The 22,488-nt window shown below is 42.2% G+C and overlaps 3 long non-coding RNA genes across 3 annotated transcripts; all 3 read right to left on the bottom strand.

Moving 5' to 3' along the window:
• Nucleotides 1-3,921: 3,921 nt before the first annotated feature.
• On the bottom strand, nucleotides 3,922-8,613 carry LOC129785061 (uncharacterized). The gene is made up of 3 exons (XR_008748556.1): nucleotides 8,489-8,613; nucleotides 7,069-7,160; nucleotides 3,922-4,167 (listed from the first exon to the last, which is right to left on the bottom strand). It is a non-coding gene; the product is annotated as an uncharacterized LOC129785061 (long non-coding RNA).
• Nucleotides 8,614-13,547: 4,934 nt separating this feature from the next.
• Nucleotides 13,548-15,603, bottom strand: LOC114013917 (uncharacterized). Its single transcript, XR_003557180.2, has 3 exons — nucleotides 14,134-15,603; nucleotides 13,924-14,016; nucleotides 13,548-13,632 (listed from the first exon to the last, which is right to left on the bottom strand). It is a non-coding gene; the product is annotated as an uncharacterized LOC114013917 (long non-coding RNA).
• A 637-nt stretch (nucleotides 15,604-16,240) lies between these two features.
• Nucleotides 16,241-21,836, bottom strand: LOC114013912 (uncharacterized). Its single transcript, XR_003557171.2, has 4 exons — nucleotides 20,899-21,836; nucleotides 19,203-19,312; nucleotides 17,932-18,093; nucleotides 16,241-17,249 (listed from the first exon to the last, which is right to left on the bottom strand). It is a non-coding gene; the product is annotated as an uncharacterized LOC114013912 (long non-coding RNA).
• Between the last annotated feature and the right edge of the window lie 652 nt (nucleotides 21,837-22,488).

The raw sequence follows: 22,488 nt of genomic DNA, 5'->3' as shown, positions 1-22,488 counted from the left end.
ATACACACATTTACATATATATACATTTATATTTTTTAAAACCCCAAATATTTATGTATCTAAAAAAGACCATTTATGACAGAGTGTCAACGATCTCCTTTAGCAGGCTTCTTGGGGGTTGCATGCCTCGCTTCAGGACAGAGTGTGTGGTGCACTGCCTCAGGGATTTATTTCAACTTGCATGGCAATCTACTGTGAAATTATGATTTTTCAGTGCTAAGTGGCTGTTCCTGGCAGGAAATGTGGTTTATGAATGCTAATGATATATGATTGGAGCCCGTCTCACAGCTCTGTTCCCTCCACTGCAGAAAAAGGTTCATCAGCTCTGTGCCAGCACCGCACACCTTCCCTGCTCTGCACCACAGGTTTTGGAGAAAGTCCCAGTGCCTGTGTAGGATTAGCCTTGGGAGCAGCCATCTACCGAGCCTTCTGAGACAGAAATTGCCCCCCCCCCCCCCCCCCCAAATACATCAGTGCAGCAGGGTCTCTGCCACTCCCGATGGGTTTCTTTTTGCAACAGCAAGGTGAGTGGAGGCAGCAGGAAGGGAAGGGGGGAGCAGCCAAGCTGGGTTTGTGGCTCTCCTTTGCCGGAAAGCAGCATGGCAGCGGGTGATGTTGCTGGAGTCTCCTCACCTCTCCCAGGACAGCCATCGCAGGCAGACAGACATGCATGCAGGAGGGATCCTGTATTAGCACTGCATGTATGCAAGCTGTTGTGTGGCTCACCTGCGGCCAGGAGAAGCCTGGGATGCCAAGTCAAACCTAGGAGAGGGGATCAGCACCAAAAAAAGTTGAGTAAAGGGAATCTAATCATCTCTGCTTCCACCCCGGGCAGAAAACCTGCCATGATATACAGAGATCTAGGACCGTTAAGATCCTACCTGAAAAGGGATGTGCACCTGAAAAGTGAAAGCACCAAAGGCACCAAATTTGTCTAGTTCTCTACCTCCAGAGTCTCTTATCTGCAGCCAAAGTGATGCCAGCAGACTACAACTATATACCAGGTGAACAGGTAAAAACTTGGGAGCATGATAGGAAGACCTTGTCCTTAGATGCCAGTGATGTTACATTTGGCTGGGATCAGCTATCATCTGCCATGCCCAGGCACTTATGAGTGCACCCTCAGGGGAAAAAGAAAAAAACAGCCAGCACTTGTGAATTAAGCCAAGAAGAAGGGAAATGTAAGAAAATAATCAAACCCTGGCAGCATCCTTTGGCTAAAGCTGTGTTCAGTCTAATACTACTGATTTTTCATAAATATGTCATATACTTCTTAACCTTATCTTACAAAGTTTACCTGGGCTTTGACTGTGTATTTAGTAACTCTTGGATATAAAGAGAAAAGAGATATCTGTTTTTCTTTCCCTTTCTTTGATTTTTTGGGGGTTTTTTTTACTGAATTATTAAAATAGAGTTAACCCTTAGGAAGTACTTGTGGAAAATGGGATTCATGTTGAACCGTATCACATCTACAGATCTTCCCAGGGGACATTAACATTCAGTGTGGTAATCCTTTATTTTCTAGCGAGTGCAAGAAAATTTTCTTGTAAACTAGTGGGCCAGACTAATCAGTGGGGCCATGTCAGAAGCCCTGGTGTGGGAGGATCAGAAATCAGGGTGCCATGGTATTGCAAGTGTGTCACGTAACCTCCAGCACAGAGAGGTGAAAGTGGGTCTGTGCTACATCCTGCACTCCCTGATCCTCAGGGCTGACGCCCAGTCCCAAAGGCAGTGTATAGCAATCTTTCAACTTCACTTTGACTTGTAACAATACCTGAAAGCATTAAGTGGGTCACTGATGCGTGGCACATCCCAGCTACCTCTCTCCACCCAGAACATCCCTCCTCCTCGTCCTAAAATGTGAGTTATCACAGTGGCGGCTTTCACACATGCCCAGCTGAGCGACGGATCTCCCCTAGTACTGTAAGGTACCTGGTACACTTTCTGGCACATCACAATTAATAATAAATTTTTATGTAGATAAATATTATACCACACCTTTCATCATGCAGAATAAAGGATGCACAGAAAGCCTAAATAACTCACCCAAGCCTGTGACAAAACAGATGACAGCACCCTACATGCCGTGACTCCCAGGTCAGTGCATGGAGTGAGGGGACTTCTTCCCTCCCTGGTGTTAGAGTACAAGCAGCCAGCAAAGAGTATCAACCTTTCTAAAACGTCCTGATGGAAACAATGAGAAAGAATTCCTTAGCAGTGAAATAAGACAGAGAACAATGGACCGCTGCTGCAACAAGCCCCTTAACAGTTTATGTGATGATGAACAGTGGTGTCTCCTTCAGAGGGGAGCAGACATACCCCTTAAAGATTCATGGTCTTTTCCACGGTTGTTACAAGAAACGCTGAATTGGATGATTGTATTTTAGGCGCATCTGTATCTCTTTTGTGGGTAACTTTTCCTGCAACGTGTCTCACACAGTTGCAAATACCCATACATAGGTAGTGACATCAAGGGTCCCATCAGATCATGGGAGACTGATTCTCTTCTCATTTAAGCCAGCAGAGCCATAAGGCACCTTTACAAAGCCAATCCTTACCCTGGCCTGTGTGAGACTGGCTCTGTTGCATGCAGCAATAACCAGTAACAGACCCACCACTGAGACATGCAGAAGAGGAAAGTGTCATTCCTGCTGAACAACATAAAGAGAAGAGGTTTTGTGTTTTGGAGAGAAAGTTTGAGGAACAAGGCTAGCATCAGCTTAGAGATGGTACATTTCACTCCAGTAAGTCCCCCTTCATTCTTAGCTAGTTTGTCTTTTTGTTACTTTTTTATATCATCTTTTGATTTATGACTTTACGCTTGCTCCTCAGCTCTCAGACCAGTGATGGTGTGGTTCTCCAGCCCACTGACCTAGTTGTGACAAATACACATCCCTTTCATCACTAAAACAGGATCGGTTCTGCAGTCCATCTTTGCCTTCCTACCACCACTACACATGTAAAGTGAGAGGATAAATATTGCTTCATATTATACATATGTGCTTGTGTACAGGAGACATTTCTGAGCTCTCCCACTGACGGCCCAGGGCTCCTGCATTATGAATCCTGTCCCAAAGGCTGCACATGCTGCTGTGACAGCAGGCAGCAGGACTGATAGGTGGTGTGACATTCCCTGTTAGCATATGTGGCAAAAATAAGAGCTTCTACTTTCAGATGGTCTGATAACCATCTCATCAGCTTTGGTACGCAGCACCCTCACAGGTCTGTCAGCTTGAATTCTGACTTGTGCTTCTCAGAGCAACAGTGACACATAGATAAAATTCTCATATAGCAACTAACTTTTCCCTTATTACACACAAGTCCTCTTAGACCAATAGACTTTAATAGCTGAAATTTATCCTCTGGAAAACAACAGGGTTTAATGAATTTCTTTCTAGGCTTTTGTATGTCACTGGAGTTTTGACAAATCTAATCTCTACACGACAGCAGAGTATGAAGGGTCCCTTTCTCTGTCAAAGTCAGGGTTAGAAGACAGCTATCACTGAGTTAAATGTGACAGAATTTGGGACTACATCGTTCACATTTCTTAAAAATATCTCAGGTCCCGACTCAAAAGATTCTGGACCGCTGCGTAAAAACTCTATGTTTTCTTTGTCTGATACTGATTTTAATTGCAGCTAATTAATATTAGACTGTTTACATACCCTGTCTGTCTAAGGATGAGGGATTGACGATACGTAGTAGATGATACATATTCCAGCTGTTGGAATAGTGTAGTGTTTGAAAGTTAATGAAAAAAGAAATGGAATGGAAGTAACAAAAGAGTTAGTTTAAAATGCTGTTAAAATGTCACAGTCATTAAATTCAAACTGAACTGATCTTAAACATAATTTTATCGTGGTTATTTTCGCCATCTGTACAAAACTCTTGCAACACAAATCTTATTCTTTTATTGTTAAATGACACTTTTTGAACCAGCTCTGACTACACAGTGGTTTAACTTTGAATTGCCATGCTTATTTGTTAAGAGTACTAAGCAAAGTTCAAGCCCCATAAAATGGAAAACATCAAATTTTATAGCCATGAAAATGGGACTTACGATGGAAATGGCAGCTGACGCTCAACCGAAATAGATATGTTGGAGTAACAATTATATATCTGATCTTTAATTCTTCAGATGATTCATTTAAGCATCAGTTGCCAACACTGTAATTTTGAAAAAGGTAAAGGTCAAATACCTTGTTTACAAAACCACATTTCTTGGTTATTGCGTATATATCTCAATTCAGCTTTAAGTCTAAGTAATAAACCTGAAAATATTTTATGGCTGATTAAATTAAAGTGAATTTCATATTAAAACATGCTAAAACACACCTACAGAATAAATAACAAGCCCCTGAAGGAAATTTAAATATAAAGTGATTAATACCCTAAGCTGATGAATAATATGGTTTTATAAACAGCTTGTTCATGAATCAGGCACCTACGCTTGCAACCAATCCATGTGGGTGGGCCTTGCAGCTGGAAAACACTTAGCTGACATATCTAGGTCTCTGTGTGGGTGTAAAGGTCCATACACACCCCCACATGGATGCCACTGCGGAACAAGGGCTAACCTTTCAGCCCTCTTTAGCCATTCACTAAAGTCTTTTCCTAGGCGGAAAATGCCAAAGAAGGTCAAATATCATTGACCTCAGTGTTTGTGAAGACTTTCTGCCAAGTACAAGGCAAATCTATAAACAATAAACATGACTTTACTCACATTCTTAGTCACTTCATTAGCAGAACTAAGTGGTAACTATGACTTGCAATTCTTTTCTATTTTGAACACATTTTATTTACCAAGTATTTGGTTTGCCGCTTGTCTTAATTGCACGTTTTAGTAAGGAAAAGCTGGAAAGGTCAAAACAAGGCTCTTGGAGGATAGACTGTTGTCCTTAAAAGCAATTCCTACTGGAAGAAAATATGATGATTGAGAGGTCAGTGGTGCTAGGGTAAGCACAAGATAAGTCACCAGCTATTTGAAGTAATGCTTCCTTTGATCTGCCAGGCCTTTCCATACATAAGGAAATCCAGTGGGGTGCTAAAGGCTTTGCTAATCTTCCTAACGATATGCTAAGGATGCTTAAGGTTGAAGTTAAAGAGGCCTTTCAGTGCAGCTTGACTTGTGAACTTTTGAAATACAGAACTGACCTTCCTCTCAAAGATATTTGCAAAGCATCTGTTCACATTAGCAAATGCGTGGGCAACTGTATGCATGAGCTGGGGCCAGAAAAGTCACATTAAAAAGAAAACTTTTAGATTAACCCTGCTGTTAGCAGTCCTGCCCAGGGCAGGGGTATTGTAGGGTTCCCACAGGGCTTTATGAACAAAAAGTATTAAGAACAAGGATGGTTTAAAAGCTTTGAAGAAAATAGGAAATCAAAGAGCTGAGCTGGTTAAAATCTTTGGCAAGTATTATCACAACGGTTGGTTGGCATAGCACAAACGTTCTTGGGAAGACTCAGCCTCCTCATTCTAACATCTGATTTTCAGGACAACCTTAACATTACCATGGCATTCACTCAAAATCACAGCCAAAGTCAGCCATGAGAGCAGATTCAACATTTGAATAAAGAGTCTGAAAGTAAACTTGGGAGGCATCAGCCATGACAGTTCAAGAGCCATCCAGAAAAAAAAAAAAAAAAAGAGAGAGAGAGTGACATGTAATCCATATTGGCACCACTGAGGTCTGAGGTGACTGACTTTGCCTGGTGTTCAGTGCTTTGCTCCCAAACATGCCCTAAGGCCTGAACAGAGAAAACAGAGCATATCTTTATCCTTCAATCCATTTGAGGTTCAGAAACTAAGGCATCTACCAGTCCGGTACTGTAAGATGACTAGTTAGTTACATGTGCTCATACTGTGCCCAATACATACAAACACCACACTTAGTTTGGCAGTCATGGTAACGTTCTTTCCAAAAAGAAGAGGTCATCATTTGCGTTGCAGCACAGGCAGGGCTCTTCAGCTAGCAGCCCACGGAGAATATGCAGCTCCCAAAGGATAACTAAGGGGCCTAGAAAGTGTCATAGACTCTCCCAGGTACAAGGTGATGCTGTTATCAAACGAGAACAGATGAGATCTGGGTCAACAGTGGCCTGGGGTGTGCAATTGTGGGATGCTCTTGTACCAGGATGGTATCAGAGATGGCCAGGGTACCCATAGAGGGAGTACACAACAGGGTAGGACCATAGCATTGGGTTGCAATGGACATGAGACACTGCTGGTGGCCACTGAATCCAAAAAGGCAAAATGGTCCAGGCAGTTGGTAGAAACAATTCAGACATCGGGACTGGGAGCTGGAGAGCAGCATCATACCGCAAGAGGGCTGGGGTCTGCTCCCTCACAGCTGGTTGAAGCCAGAGCAAACTCTCTTCTTCACACAAGCTGCCTGGGGCAGCTCACTTACTCCCAGCAGGCTTTCTTAATCAACCAATTAAAAAGCCCAGTATGGGGCTTGTGGCTGAAATACCTGGTCAAGAAATAGAAAAGCACCTTCTTCTGTTGGCAACACCTACAACCCACTTTCTAGTCTATGCTGTATGGGACAGCCAACCTGCCAAGGAAGCTTAATATCCTTAAACACAGGCTAAAGCACAGTTCCCAAATACTCTCAGTTGCCCAAGGACTATTTAGTTACTCCATGCAAAGTGAAATACCTTTAACATGAGAAATTCCCCACTTCAGAAACCCATATATTTTAGCGGTTGGGGTTAGAGCACAGTTGTGGGAGGTAAGAGTTGAGTCACCCCAACCAAAGGAAAATATATCCTTGGAGTTTTACATTATAGGTGAGTACTTTAATCAGTGGTCTATAGGCAATGACTTAAATACCAGTTTGGAAGCACTGCTTTAGAATTTAGGTGTCCCAGGTTTGTTATTATTTATTTGGTTTTGTCTTACTTAGGGACTTGAGTCATTACATTCCTGAGGAAAGTGCCAGCATTTTCACTTGCAGTGACAGTATGACTTTCAGCTGCTTTCAGATGGCCTATTTTTGTATCTGATTGCACATGAAAGAAGGATTTTTTCAGTTGTAAAAATGGATGTTTTAAGCAAACCTACCTGGGATCAACAGGCAGGGAATTCCATGAAGCCCAGCGTGGCTTAAGGCTGAGATAGGTACCAGTCTTCTCAGTGATGTTAAGGCTCAGTTTCTGTGCAGAAACAAGGACATAGTTGCTTTGAAAACTTCACTGGCAGAAACCAAATACCTAGAAAAATTAGACAACTGGAAACCTAACTTGGCTTTGGAGGCTCCAGACTTTGGACATGTAATTTTCTGCTGTGAAATTTGGTAAATACATCTATGTGAAATTTGGCAAATCCTGATTCCGAGTTTATTCCACCAACATTTTTAGTATGTGCTATTAAAAAAACATACTTGGGAGTTTTAGTGAAAATAGAAAAAAATATTCATCCTTCATGTTCACTGCTTAGGGAAGCCCTCCCGCATGAGCAGGGCCTTGCCTATAGTCAGGAAAGTGAGTTTCCTTAAAACCATGGTGTGAGTTGGTGAAGGGTAAATTTCCTTCCCCTTTTTGGTATCAGGGCTGGTGGCTTTACCTCTTGCAGGTATAGCCTTCTGGATAAAACAGAGGAGAGGAAATTCAGTGAGAGCCCCAAAAGCATTAAAAAAAGATGTGAAAGACTGGTTCTTAATCAGGGCACACACTTCTTGTCTCACTTTGAGTAGGTTTCTAAGGGCTAGCTCCATGTAAACAGTCACAGAGGCTAAATAGGGCAGCGAAGTCAAAAGGTGAGATCATGGAAACCACTAATCATTTATTGCCTCACCTCAGAGGCCTGCCTCTCAGCTACACGCGGCTGTCACTTTCTGGCTTTAAAGTTTCCCCTGGTTTTGAGCCTTCCTGCAAACCCAGAATTGCCTCAGCCCTGACCCTGCCAAGCAGCCTGGCACGCCATCCGCTCCAGTGGGTCCCCAAAGGCACACGGTCCCCACCCCATCCCATGAGGCCTCCAGGAGGGAAACATTCCCAGATTATGTCCAGCACATGCTGATACATTATCCTGCTTATTAAAAAAGCACCGTGGCTGTCACTGTCTTTCAAAAATTAATCAGGAAAAAAAATATCAAATTGTTATTTTAAAAAATAGAGCATTAGCGTTCTTCTGTTCATGGTAGATGAGACTTAGACCATATCTCCTAGTTGTAAGTCATGACCAACAGCCATGCTGGAGATCAGTCTGGGTTGCAGTTCCTCCCCAGCCCCCCTGCTGCAGCTGTATGAGTGTCAGACAGTGCTTGTCTTTCTGTGGGTTTGAAGGGACAGGCAGGCAGAGACCTGGGTACACAGAATCATGGCGTTAAGAAGTAGTGATCAGAGTTCTTTAATGCCTAACATTAGAGGTCTAACACCAAGGAGGCTTAGGGGCATGAATACCTTGGAGGGTCATAATCTGTCAGAGTGAACCCATAACCCACAAACACAAGCTGGTTGGAAAGTCAGAAAATCCCTTTTACCTTCCCAGTTGCAGCCAGCAGCGTTGCCCTTTGTTACATGGGAAGGTCCCAAGAAGCTCTTTTCCAAGCTCCAGCACTTCACGACACTGCTAAACGTTACTGCAAGATCTTTAATGGTGCTTTGTATTGGGAGCAAAGTGTCTATAAAAAAATAGATCCCGAGCATTTCAGTTAATCTATTTTTGTGCACAGAATTGACAACTTTGAAAAATGAAAGATGACCTGCCACAGGCAAGTTTTACACTTGTAAACGGTTAACGTGAAAGCTTATTAACACTTGAACTTCCTGGTCATTATTCTCTGAGGCACCTTTTGTGGGCCACATCGTTTCAAAATAAGAAATAAGATTTCTTATTTACTTAAACCAGAAGCAGTCCTCAGAAGTACATCTTTCTGCTGCGTACATGAAAAACTAATCCAGGAATATGGTCATAATTGAAGGTCCACAGGACACCTATAACATTACCCTGCAGATCCTCTCAACTCTAGACTACGGTTTTCCTCACGATAGTTTCTGGTACCAAGTGTCCAACAGTCAGTGTCATCACTTCTGCTGGCCACCACTTCCTCAGGTGAGCCTGTGGAGGGCCATGTTGTCCACACACCTGTTTCATAGAGGCAGCAGTTCACCACCACCCAAAATGTTTGGAAATTTTTATTTGTGTGGATGTGTATGAACACAGAGATAAGTGTGTGGGTGCATGTTTATATCTTTAACTATGCGGGAGTAAACTTTCTGGATGGAAGCCGATAAGGGTCAAATGAAAGTAAGCACTAAAATGATGATTAAAATAATAAAAACTCATTTTTGTGTCCTCACAAAACAGCGTCTGACTGGGACTGTTAAACGTCAATGTTAAAACGTGTAACTAGGGCGTGGATATATAAAGAATTATACTAGATACCCTAACTACTGGATAAAACAAAAAACGTGAATTGGGCCAAATCTTGATGCTATTTGCATGAAGAAAAACATTTAGTTGAAATTAAAGTGTTGCTGGCTTCACCCAGATAGAAAACAACAAAGAAAGAAGCAGAGCTGGAACAACACTCAGGTTATGTGTATGATCGTAACATAACCTGTAAGGTGTAACAACCATGGCCTATGCATGTAGAAAACTGAACAAAGCAGAAAAATTCAGAGTTTTATACTTAGGAGGACATGTGGTTATGTGGTCAGATGGGAGGATGGAGTGCCTGGAGGCTGCCGGCATCTCACACCAGATGAGGATCTGAATCACCGTGGGCCAGTCACGAGCTCTTTTTGTTTCATGGAAACCAAAACGAGCCAGGCAGAACCTCGCTGGAAACCAGCACTGCGTCTAAGAAATGTTTTCCAAGTTGGGTCATGAACGTAAATATTCCTCTGGAAAGTACCTAACAGTGCATGTACTATGAAGACACACTTTCAAAAACCTCCAAAGAAAGAGTTTTTGCAAAAGCAACACCATGATGGTGTGAGCCATCTGAGGGCAGCCCCCTGAAAACTCTCTATCCCCAGTAATCTTAGGCTTCCAAATTTCCACGAGACTGATCCCTTACTGGTGCTCAAAATAAAATGGTTATTTTCTGAGCTTCTCTGTATTTTGTTAAGCCCTGAACTGCAACGGAGGCCAGAAAAGGAAAGAAAATCCTGTGGGTGAACATTTAGTTCTATGGAAGTCAATGGCCAACCTTGGATCAAGTTCTGTGGGGCAAGATTTCTTCCTGTACTTTTAGATCTATAAAAATACATTGCATGGATAAAATTAGAAATTACTTCACCCAGTTCTGGTCGTAATAATAGCATTCTGATGTAAGTCTGAGAAGAATCAAACCTGAATGATTCATAGCTTCAAGCAATATCGATCTTCCACATTAGCAGTTGGCCTCTGATCATGTGCTGTTGCTTAATTCTTTGTGTATTTATGGTAGACGCATCGGCTGTTTTTTAAGTGCTGTGTGTTTTTATGCATGTAAGTAGTATAGACTTACAGTTTATTTACACTGGGGACTTTTGGGAAGTATGTAAATCTAAGCTGTAATGCAGAACAACTGCTGCGCAACCGTTGTGTGGAGTACACAACTTGTGCTTAAGCTTCTTCCATCTGAAATCCTCTGCCTTGCATTTAGGGATTTTTCTTGCTATAGAGTATATACAGTATCTGCCAAATCTGCTTGAATTCTGGGTCTTCGGGGTCACATAAAAAAAAGCTCCCATCTTTCTACTCCATCCATCTGGTTTTTTTGCAAGCCGGCGCTGTTCTGTAGCACTGGGTCAGTAGGGTGGGGAAAACGGTGGAGTGTTGCGAGCCAAACAGCTGTTGCACAAAAGACGGTTCTGCAGAGCTGGGCTGGTGAGCAGCAGTGGATGCCAGAGGTAACCCTTCTCGTAGGAAGGCCACCACTGGAACGCAGATGGGGAGACCTCTTCCCACAGCCAAGGGATGCACTTCCCAAGGACAAAGAGGAGCCGGCGTTATGTGTAGGGTTGATGCAGTAAACATGACAAGCAAAGGGGCTGTAGCTATAAAGGAAAACGGCACTTCCCAAAGGAACAGGTAGAAAAAGAAGTAAATGGGAAAAAGCCCTTGAAACGATGAAAGACACTAATGGAAAGTGATGGAAAAGGGAAGGTCATACGCACATGGCGCCTGACAGGTGAAAGCTGATTTCCTTTCGGGTTTCTGTTCAGTAACAGATGTGGCAGGGAGTTCCAGCAGAATAAAAAAAAATTCTCAGAAACCACCCCAGGAGCGTTGAGAGGTGTGGGCAGGACGGTGTCTGTCACGGAAACAAAGGCAATATTTGTATGCTTTGAAAGGGCAGCAGTTGAGGTACATGACAGGAGATGTAAAACCATTCTTGGATTTGAGCCACAGGCAGCCGGGCAGGTTTCACAGCGTACGAGGGTGGATCAGACCCCTTCTGGTATAAGGGGTCTCTGAAGTGAAAACAAACCTAGTTTGTGGCGTCTTAGCCAAGGCTGCTCCAGGCGGAGGGGAGCCGAGGGGGTCCTTCCACCCCAGCCAGCAGCTGCAGAGGCAGGTCAGGACTTCTCCAGCCCCAGCTGAATCCAGTGGCTGCATGCTAGGTTTGCATGAGGGTGGCTTCAGCAGCAAGGGCAATACTGAATACCACCAGCCAAAACCAGCATAAACCAACGAAAACACAACCCATTTGGAGTTAGGGGGAGATGAAGGGAGATGAAGAGGAGCATGGTCAGCCTCCGGGCCCCTTTCCTCACCCACAGCCCCTTCACTTGGCAGCAGGGTGGCCAGTACCACATCGAACTGGGAGTGCTGGTGGCCAAAAGGCAGCTGCATGGTCTCATCCTTGCCTCTACCATCATAAGCCTTTTACGCTGCCACGCTGTTTTAAAAATCGGTTGCAAAACCAGTAGAAGTGTTAGCAGTGTCTAGCACTGAGGGAAACAGCAAGCTGGTTTTAATCGCCTCGGGTGACATACGGTTATATTTAAACCTTGTAAGGGACTCTGGCTGGGTGTTTCTCACCACCGCTACATGTCTGCAGTCTCCAGCTTCAGGGCTACAATCATCTCGTTTATATTTCTACTTGTCAGACGTAAGCTTGAGTGTGTGCCCTAGCACCATGTGTCAGAGAGGGACAGGCATAACTACAGAGATGGAAACTTCCCAAACACATTTGACAGAAGGTCAGATAAGTGGAGAGAAGCTTGATCCAGTCAATAATTAACAGCAGATTTTTAAAGTGGGAAAACTCATCTTGTTTGTTATAATTCATTGTTACAAAACGTGATTATGTTCTGCTGAATTTATGAGGGAAATCCTCAAAGCTCTGCTTATTTTTTGGTGCCAGATGACTCAGTTTTGTTATCCTTAGCAATAATTTGTGAGAATTTGGTTTGATTTATACAAAAGAGTTTATGTCTTCATTGTAAATAAACACTGTTCATTTTGTGCCAGTAAAACTTGAAAGCTGAACCAAGAAATATGTTCTAAGATGCAGTTTAAAAGCTAGTGAAGATCAAAAATGATAAATAGCATGACAGTCTTTTTGGAAAGGATGTAAGTCTTCATGCTTCCAGGACATAAGATAACCTCTAATTAATGGGCGATAGTAAGAATTTATTCCTGTCAGCAAGTTATTTCATAATTGCCTTCTGTAAGGCTTCCTGTGCTTTCCTCTGCAGCAGCTGGTACGCTTCTGCAGGAACCGCGTGATCAAATTGATGAATGCCTGATCCAGTCCTATGTCTCTGTGAAGGTCCTCTTTACCAGAATTCTTCACCTGCCCAAGACTCAGGTTCAGCTTGCTTTGTTTGTAAAGTGAAAACCGCTAAATCCCAAGGCAGAAGAAATTATTTCCTTTCTTTAGTGATGTCTTCACTTGTTGACAGGAAAAACAAACCCCAAACCCTTCAACTTATGTGTCGGCACATAAGAAGGAATGTCAAATAACTTTTTTTCAATAAGTTTGCCTTGAAAAGCAGTTACTTGTTAATATGGACCCACAACACACATGCACAGTATCCTTATAACGGGTGGAATGAATAGCTTATCTCTTTTAAGGGTGCCTTGGTAAATGAAATGTAAACCCCAACCTTCATCTGAGCTTCGGAGCCGTGCCTAGTAAGCCTCCCCCTTTGCCCTGGGCCTCAGCTCTGTTGCTTATCATTTTCCCCTAATATTGCCACTTGTCTTCATCAAAACTACGTTTGGACTAAGATCTCATTTTTGCTATATCATAGGTAGGCCTCTCAAACAACCTAGTGATTGCAGTCAAAGATAAATCTTTTGGGGGAAAAAAAGGGAAAATTGCCCTCTGGAAGTGCCTTTGCCCTTTTGCCTTAGACAAAGAAGCTAAGGGATGGCCATAGGCTTACACTGGGTTAGCTTCACTTCAAGCTAATTGAAATTTGGTGTAATGACTCACATCTTACGTATCTCATGTGCCATTGGAAAGGAGATTTTTTGATCTCTAGCTGATAATGTAGTCTAAGATGATAACAGTTGTCCACTTTTTTCAATATAGAAGGTAGCCCAGGAAAGGGAACATTTCTATTGAGTGACAAAACTATGGATATACATACCTTGTTTTGGAAGGTGGTTCCTCATGGAGCTCAGGGTCTGGGCCAAATAAAGAAAGACTTCACTGGACGTGAATGAGCTATTCTTGATCATCTGTGCAATCCAACAGTGGGACACTTTAGCAAGGTGTATTTGCAATTCCCTCCCTCCTCTCCTTCTTCCATGAGCGTAAAAGCATGAATTACATTGTCTTTTTTTTTTTTTTCCCCTTGTTTGGACATGCAACAGGAAAAATAAATCTATTCATGTCTCACATCCCTATGATTTCTAGACATTGCACTGATTATCAGCTACTGGCTGTGCATAAAGCCTTCAAACCTTATTCTAACCATTACAGCACTAATTATTGTTTCCTTAAGTAAAATGCTCCTAAACTATAATTACCTGTAAGATTATATGTTAGCAGTTACACAAGAAATTGTATTACAGGATTCTACCGGGGGGCTGAGCTCACCCCACTGTCCCAGTCAATCCAATCTGTTGAGAAAAAAAAAAATGTAGTAGTTAGTGTTAACATTGGAAAACCAGCTCAGTATTCTCCTCAGCCCCAGTATCTGCAGGAAGCTCATTTCATATTCAGCATACACTACTCACTTTACAGTGTTGCTCTCAATTCTCAGCTGATGTAAACAGATGTTGATCTGCTGAATATTGATTTCCATCAGTTCAGGTTTTGGCTGACAACACAGAGCTCTCGTCCCTTTGTGCTTAACGCGCGGTGCACTGTCAGCGACCATTGAAAAGGAAAACAACTCTAATGCATTTTTTTTTTTTTTAAGAAGAAAACACAAGGAATTTCAGAGGATAGCTCTAGCAAAATAGACACTATTGCCTATGCCCTCATGAACGTTCACTCCATCCACCTGTATGCATGAAATACACATAGCTCAGGCTGTGTCACAGCTTGCCAGAAATAAACATGCGTTGCAGAGCAGATGATGTCTCAGGTCTGTAGCGTGCGCCCCTGTATTCATTCCTGTGTCTGGTAACCAACAACGCTGACACTTAATGGGAGAAAGTGATCCCTGGTGAAACTGCAGTGACTCCTGTGGACTTGCCGCATGACAACGCTCATCTACTGAGCAGCAAGAGATAAATTAGATAGGACTGGGAATTTGGAACAAATTCAGACTTTAGAATATGTGGAGGACTGGGGCTAGAGCAGACATTTTGTCATCATCCTCTGTAAATCCACACTCTCTTCCTCTGCACCATCAGGTAGTTTCTTACGATACAAAATATATGAGCAGCTTAAAACCTCTTATTCCTGCTTATGTGAATATGATTTGATGTGACACAAGCCATTGCTCTTTAAATTGGATTTTGATATTTGCCTCTAGAATCTGGTGGTTTGGCTGCATGACATTGACTTCCAGCTAAAACAATTTACTCCCCAATTACTTTAACAGACAACATTTCACGCAATTAACAGAATTAATAATGTATTTTCATACTTCAAAATTACATCTGTGAACAGCTTTAAAAAAATGCAGCATAAGATTCTAAAATTCACTTTGCTTCTCCTTAGATATTAGCTAGGAAAATCATCAGAAAGTTCCATTAAATGTTTTAAGCTCCCCCACCTACATCTATAAGCCGGCTACAAGAATTGGAAATGCATTTAAATTGAAGACTACCTGTTTTCCTCCACAAAACAGTATTATGGTATTTTTTTCTGTTAAATAATCCGCTTTTATTGCACTGCTTGGAAGAAAAAAATACATATATCTATTCTGTGCATATTCCTGTTGAATTCTGTGTGCCTGATAATGCTTTGGTAGCAGCGGAGGGTTTGTGTTTCACGCCTTCACTAGCTCTGCAGAGCACAGCCCCTTGTTCCTTGGGGTAGAATTCAGAACTGAAACTGCACGTGCTGAGGGGTTGCTGGGAATTAAAACACACTTTGCATATGCATAGCACAGGGGTGGAAAAGGGCATGGTTATGTGGAAGTAGACACAGCTACAGGGGAATGAGGCGCACTAAAGCAGTAAGTCAGGATCAGTAATTAGTGTACACTATACAATTCTGGTGCAAAAGGTGCTGTAATTTAAGAACAAATTTAAAAGTTTGAGGAGAGTGCCTTAAAATTACTAAAAGCATTTCATGATTATGAGGAGGACTTTAATTTAAGAGACAATTACCTGTATACTCACATTCTTGCATATAGAGAACCTGAAGGCATTAAAATTTTATGTCTATGTGAGCCCCTATTATGCTTTTTAATAAGACCAAGTTCTGGATTCCAAACGTCAACGTTTGTTCTTGTTTTACAAATCTTTTTCACTGCTTGCATCTTCAAGAGTTTTTGTTACTTCCTAACTTTCATGGATCATACAAGAAGAATTTAAAAAAGCAGTGATGAACTCAGGCCGAGGATCCCACAGGTGTTGCCGTGACCTCGCTCACATCCATTTAAAGCAAATATTTGGGTTCTGTGGGATTCTGAAAATGTGTACATTTTACTTCAAGCTACACAGTAGGTGTAGTGTTGAAACCAGTTTCACACAGGTGCAGCTTCTTCGGTTTTGTTGGAGTTTCTACAGATTCATTGTCAGAGGAAGTGAATAAATACCCCGCAGCCTGAAAACAGCTACAAAAGGAATTCACAGAGAGCAAGTCTTCTCTCCTTGTTGAAAGTGAAGCATAGAAATGAATTTTAAATGTATTTGTATACATATATAGAAAAAAAGACAAAGAGAGAATCCTTTAGTTGTGCAGTCAAAATTCCCTTTACAACCGTGACAGCTATTAATTAGTATTAGTCCTGCAATTATAATAGCCATCATTTTTTGCTCTGACATGAGGATTGAACTGAGGATACTAGGGAGCTGTAAGGCTGGGCATCAAGCAAGAACTCTAAATACTTTGGAAAATCTAGTCACTTGAGCACATAAAATGTCTCAGAAATCAGTGAACTGCAGCCAGTCATGTCACTTTGTTTCATGCAAATTCCTCTTCTCCAGAGATTTTTGCAAACATTTAAAAGGTTAATATCCAAATATGAAGAAAATGAGAACAAACTCATCATTGAACAGGACTAAGAGAAAAGGAAATAGCTGATCTAATTAGGTTTTAAATGATGATTCAGACCAACATAAATCTCAATGAAAGGACCAAAATAATTACAGGTAATTAATGCTAAACTATCTAAAGCTAAGGAATTTAGTTAGCCTTGAGCACAGTACATAACACACCCAGTTCTTCCTTCTGTAGATAACACAGTGCATCCACTAATTTAGGTCATGGAGTTTCTTTTAACCTTGTAATTATTTTTAATGCTAACATTTCTTTTGCCATTACAGAAACAGTGCTGATAGCATAACCAAACAAATCTCCCTAAATCATAGAAGCATTTCTATTTTGTTATTCCTGGAGCTAAAATGACATGAGTCAAAAACAGATGACATCAATCATTCTGCCACTGGATAGATGTGTATAAAATTAGCAAGACACAAACAGGGCTAGATTCCATATTTTTTCCAGCTCTGCCTGTGACTCAGTAGCGTTCCTCAGCCACAGATTTATTTATGATGGTGTCAAAAACCTAGCTCTTAAGTGGCCATTTCTTATATAAGTGTTATGGCCAAAGTGAAGCTCTGATTTCAAAGATTTAATTCTTTATGAAGATCTGTTTCATACTCATACCTTCCAGACTAGTGTAAAAGACATTTCTTTCTTTCCAGTGATTCCATTGAACACACTAATACAACTGTTGGAAAGAAAAATAAAATATTTTGCTGTTGACAAAAGCTGCAGGACTACAATCTGGATGGACTGGGTGAGAGTATGGATTTTGTTAAATGACTCAGTTTGATAGTTCAGAAAGAAAAGTACTATTTTTTTTAGGTCAGATGCTACTCCACGTATTTCCATTTCTTTGGATTATGGGAGGTAAAAGCTAATGTCCATGAGTAGTCTGCCTCCTCACCATTTAGTGGGGTTTGTAAACCTTATTTTACAGGAAAAAAATGATGGAAGTATGTATTAGAGGCATGCTTATTATACAAATAAATACTACAGGACATCTTTCATGACTGTGCTTTCTTCTAATTTTGTTGCATTCTGTGGTATTTCTCTTCTATTAAAGCAGATGTAACACCTCTTAATTCAGCTACCTATATCCTGACATGTATCCTTAGTTATCCATTTAGCAAAGTTATGTATTTTTAATGAAGTCCAACCTGATCTAGAGAAATAATACAGGGGAAACACTTTCTCTGTCTTACCATGGAAAAAAACCAACCCAACAAGAAGCACGCCGGCCCTTGGAGATAGTCAACAACAGCAGAGCAAAGTGAGCCCCGTTAGTGGCAAAGGCTAGATCCCATTTGATTGTGAATTAAGCCTAAAGGGAAGTTTGACTTGGAAAGGGACAAAGAAGTCAGTCTTACGTTTTTAAGGAGTGCTCGTTATGGAAGTATTTGCTCCTATATTGCTTCTGTTGCTTCTTCCTCAAAATGAATGGACAAGCTTCTGCTCCCCGCAGTGGCGAGGTTAGGTGTCATGAGAATATCCCTTTGTCCAAATGACGGGTGGCACAGACAGTGAATTGTCTAAAACCAAGAAATGGGGATATAGTTTACCCACTTAAAAACATGCGTGGTGCTCAGGTTTACTTTGTACGGCTGGAAGGTCTCGTGGCAGTCAGGCAAGCCCCAGCCTGCTTGGTGCTTACAGGTGTGCTCCACTGCTTCCCTTCAGCGCACGGCCCCTTCTCCAGCCCCCGGCGTGAAATGGAGCATGAGCTCATTGCAGTATGAGGCACCTCTTAACGTGGCTTTGAATTGGGTGGTAGCTGCTCTGGAAGAACCTGTGCCCTCCACAACTGCTTCGTGCCATGGGGTGCAGCTGAAGGGTTTGCTGTCTGGGGTTTCTGCTGCTGGTGGGCAGCGGGACTGGGCAGCTGCCTCTGCACCACCCTGCTGACCAGCACCTCGAGCAGCCCTCCTCAGCGCTTACAGGCAAGGTGCACAGGTGGTAGAGCGACCTCATTTTCCCATTTTCTGCTTGGGGCCATGACCCAAAAGGCCTGGGGGAGATGCTCAGGGAGACAGGCTGCCTCCCATCCCCTGTACACGGGGAGTGCAGTGGGGTGCACAGCCTTCAGCCCCCACCCAGCGTGACCGATTCCCCCTGACTGCTTTACCTCTGGGCTGCAACACCATTGAGGTTCCTCAGCAGGAAACAAACCAGATCTGTGAATCTCTGGGCTGCCGACCAAGAGTGCGTGATTTTGGTATTAATTCCACAGGATGAGCAGGAGTTAAAAGGCAATTAATCCCTGCGTTCGCACAGCTCTGGGGAAGTCGTTTCTATTCTGAGCTAGAGGAGGCTTTTGAAATGTTCCAGAGGGAGTCAGGAGCATTATTGCCTTTGGCAATAAACAGAATTAGCCCTGGCAGGGCACATCTGAAAGGCCACCCGAAACCATGCTGTTGGTTGCACCGGGACACAGCAGGAAAAGCCTGCTGCGTTCAGGCGTTCAGCACATTCCCAGCTCTGACCGCGCTGCTGGGAGACATGGTGGAGGTTTGTTCCCAGTTCCCAGCAAAGGGAATGAGAACGTCCTAATATGTCATTCTTTCAGACCAGAAGCTATATAATTAAGCTGGCCACTAAATATTAAGCAGTGAACTCCATTTCTCTGAAGACCAGTACTTACCACAGTAAAATTAATAGGACGGTGAAACCAGCCTTCGCCCGCCAGGAGCAGCCATTCCATGAATGTGCACTGGGCGACGAGGGAAGCAGTTACAGATCTTTTCCTCTGACCTGTGGAAGTCAATAAAGAAACTTGTATTTTCACCATACAACTGTCGGTGCTTACTTTTAAAATTTAGTCTTCACATTAGAAAATAGAAGTTAGATACTGTTTCTCTTGCTTTGCTATGAGTATGGTTCTGCCTGCATCAGAATTTAGGCACACGCTGAGAAAAATACAAAACCTCAAAACACGCAAATAAATCAATCATTCCTGTGTTATATATCTCACTAAATACGATCCAAAAATAATTCTGGGTGTAGTTTTCAAACTTCAGCATTGCATAAACTAAATACCCTGCAGCACAATTGGACTGACTTGAATTACAAAGTAAAATAAATACACACTGGGACGTGCCTTTTGTTGCTGTTATTTCACTTTTCCTTTTGCCTTTAAAAACTTGTATTACAGCTCATAATACTTGATAAGTGAAAATTAGAAATGTTATTTAAAAAAGTGAAGTAATTTAATTTTGTGCTGTAGAATTCTAACATACGACTATGGAAATGTTCTCGCCTATCCAGATACTTTTCCCCCTCTCAAATATTTAAGCAAGGATAGGGCATGCCTGAGGGATGCATGCGAGAGCTTTTTTAAAAAAAGAATTTAACCTCTGACTTTTACAAGCAGAGACTCGATTTCTAGATATAAGTTCTTTGCCTGCTTTTCAGTAAATTTTACTGAAATCAGACATTTGGAAAACTGTACCCCAGTCTTTTATTGTGCATGACACTTGGAGTTCTTTTTTATAGACCTAGGCTGCCTCTTGCCAAAGTCAAAATGTTGGAAGCAAGGCCACTGGTATGTGACAAAAAGTATAAAGAATAAAATTACTTTGGGTGGGAATAAAAGAAATGAAGCAAGGTAAGACTTTTCCCTTTTTATGGTCATGTTTACTTCACAGACAGTAATAACAGAACCAAACTAAGCTCGCTGCCATGGGAAGGTGCAGGTATTTCCGTGCATCCAACACTTTAATTATCTATAGGAGTCTTGCGATTCAGCCACGTACTCCTGGATGTGGACAATAGGAAGAGCTTCATCCCAGCACCCCTTATTTCTCAGACCCGTTCTCTACCTTTAATTCCTCACAGTTGTCTCCTTTCCCTTCATGACCTTCCACCTCAGTTTTCCCCTTTTTATTTTCCTCGTTGCCTCTTTTATGAACCTGTTGACCACTGAAGGTATGAATAATTTGAGGGCTTGACTTATTATAGGATTACTTTTGGGTACCAGAACTCTTAAAGGGCTATTTTAATTTATATATATGAAAATATAAGTTCATACCCCACAAGTTCTATCTAAGCAGAAAAACAACAAAACAACTTTTTAGGAGATTTGCTGTTAACATCATCCTTTCCTCACGTAGATGAATGAGGGGAATCTCAGGAAATGGGTTAGGGTCGTCATCCCATCCCCCCTTCCCACCGTGTCCAGCCAAACACCTCTCCCCCCCCCCCCCCCCCCCTCGAGTTTTATGCTGCATTTTTCTGAACTCTGGGTTTCAGCATGGGCAAGAGCAAAGCAGGGACTTCTCTGCTGGTCATGCACTGGCTGTTTAGTACCTGGAGCACTGAAACTTTAGATCTTTGCTCACCCAGAGCTGGTCCCCAGTTTGTAATGTTTGACATCCTCTGTCAGTGGCCAGAGGCGCGCAGTAGATGGGCCGGTGAGATGCTCTGCAGGAAACGTGCCTTTCTTAGATGGGGACAGTCCCCATGGGCAGATGAAGGTTGCAGTCTGCTTCTCAGCTCCATCTGTGTGACTCATGTTGTGGAAGTAAAAAAGAAATATTTTAGTGATTAGCTTTTCTGCTAAGAGCAAATCGGTTTTTTCACTAGGATTTTAACTCCTGCTGTAGAGGAACATGAGTGTGTGAGCTTAGCCCTTCGTTCTCAAACCAAATCATTGACTCCCAAATAAAATCTTCCTCACATTTAAAGCCTCCCTGCACTTTCTAGTGCTCCCATGCATACATACCTTCAGGAGGCTCAGACCTTGCGAGGGAGGAAGGAAGGAGGTGGGATGAGGGAGATCTGATGACTTCCCAGCAACGCCAACAATCCCAGCCTGTGTTTGCTGAATTTTTCTTAGCATGGCCTGAGGTCTGCAAATGCACCAAACCGCAAACCCACAGTTCAGTTTGCAAAGGCCAGAGCCCAAGATTGGATATTTACAGTCACAGAAGCAAATATTTTACACATTTCTACTATGCCTTTACTTGGCTTAGGGAAAAAAAAAAAATACCAACACCAGCTTTCAAGGCAAAATTCAGTCAAATCCATCAAGTCTCACCTGTGCTCATATTGAAGTCAAATCAAACTATGAGTTTCGCACTGGTCTGAAACAGAATCAAAAGAATCTTTAGTTCACTCATTAAGAGGCATGAATTCACACCAAGTCCTGGTGTTACAATGTGTAACCAGTTCAGTGGTTGCCTACTTCTGTGTCCATGCTAGCAATAGCTCAGCTAGCTGCTTTAATGCTCACATGGGGAGCTTAGTCTAGTTTACACTGTCACAGTATATGCTGCTTTAGAATCATGAAGATAAAAAGTCTGAGTTAGTTCTCAGAGCTGTATAGGGTAACCCATCCATGTAAGTTCATCTTCATGGTTTTTATCACCTTAGAATATACTCAGTCTGGTAAAGGTGAAAGGAAACAGAAAAAGCAGACATATACTTCTTTTTGTTGTTTTTAAATTATTACCACCTGTGTCTGGGGAGTGTTTTCTACCTATAGAAATACCTGTACAGTCTTACAAAGAAGTATTCCTGGACGAATTATTCACAGTGAAGCTGCACGTCTCTATGGTTAAGATATTTTTGATATACTGGTTGGTAGGAAAGGAGTTCCCTTCAAGTACCTCTGCACTAAACTATCCAGTCTAGCCACATCCTGCCAGAATGAATTTTAAGAGGGTAAAATAAAGATCATTTTTGACACTGAGCACCTCTTCCCAGGTAAGTCTCACCCACTGTTCAGAATGGCATTTAATTTGGGCCAGCAATTCAGGAGCAGTCTCCGTTCCCCCTCCCTTTATATACAGGCTTCTTGCAGGGAGCAAGAACAGCAGAAACAGTTGCTGTGAAGCTTGAAAGCATCCTGATGGCACTCATAAATATAAACCAACATTATGCCCTTCCCAGGCTGTGCAAGGAAAGATGCTCGTCAGCCTGTCAAATAG

Source organism: Falco peregrinus, chromosome 1 (genome assembly GCF_023634155.1).
Source record: "Falco peregrinus isolate bFalPer1 chromosome 1, bFalPer1.pri, whole genome shotgun sequence".
Lineage (NCBI taxonomy): Eukaryota > Metazoa > Chordata > Aves > Falconiformes > Falconidae > Falco > Falco peregrinus.
This window is presented reverse-complemented; position numbering and strand designations above follow the sequence as displayed.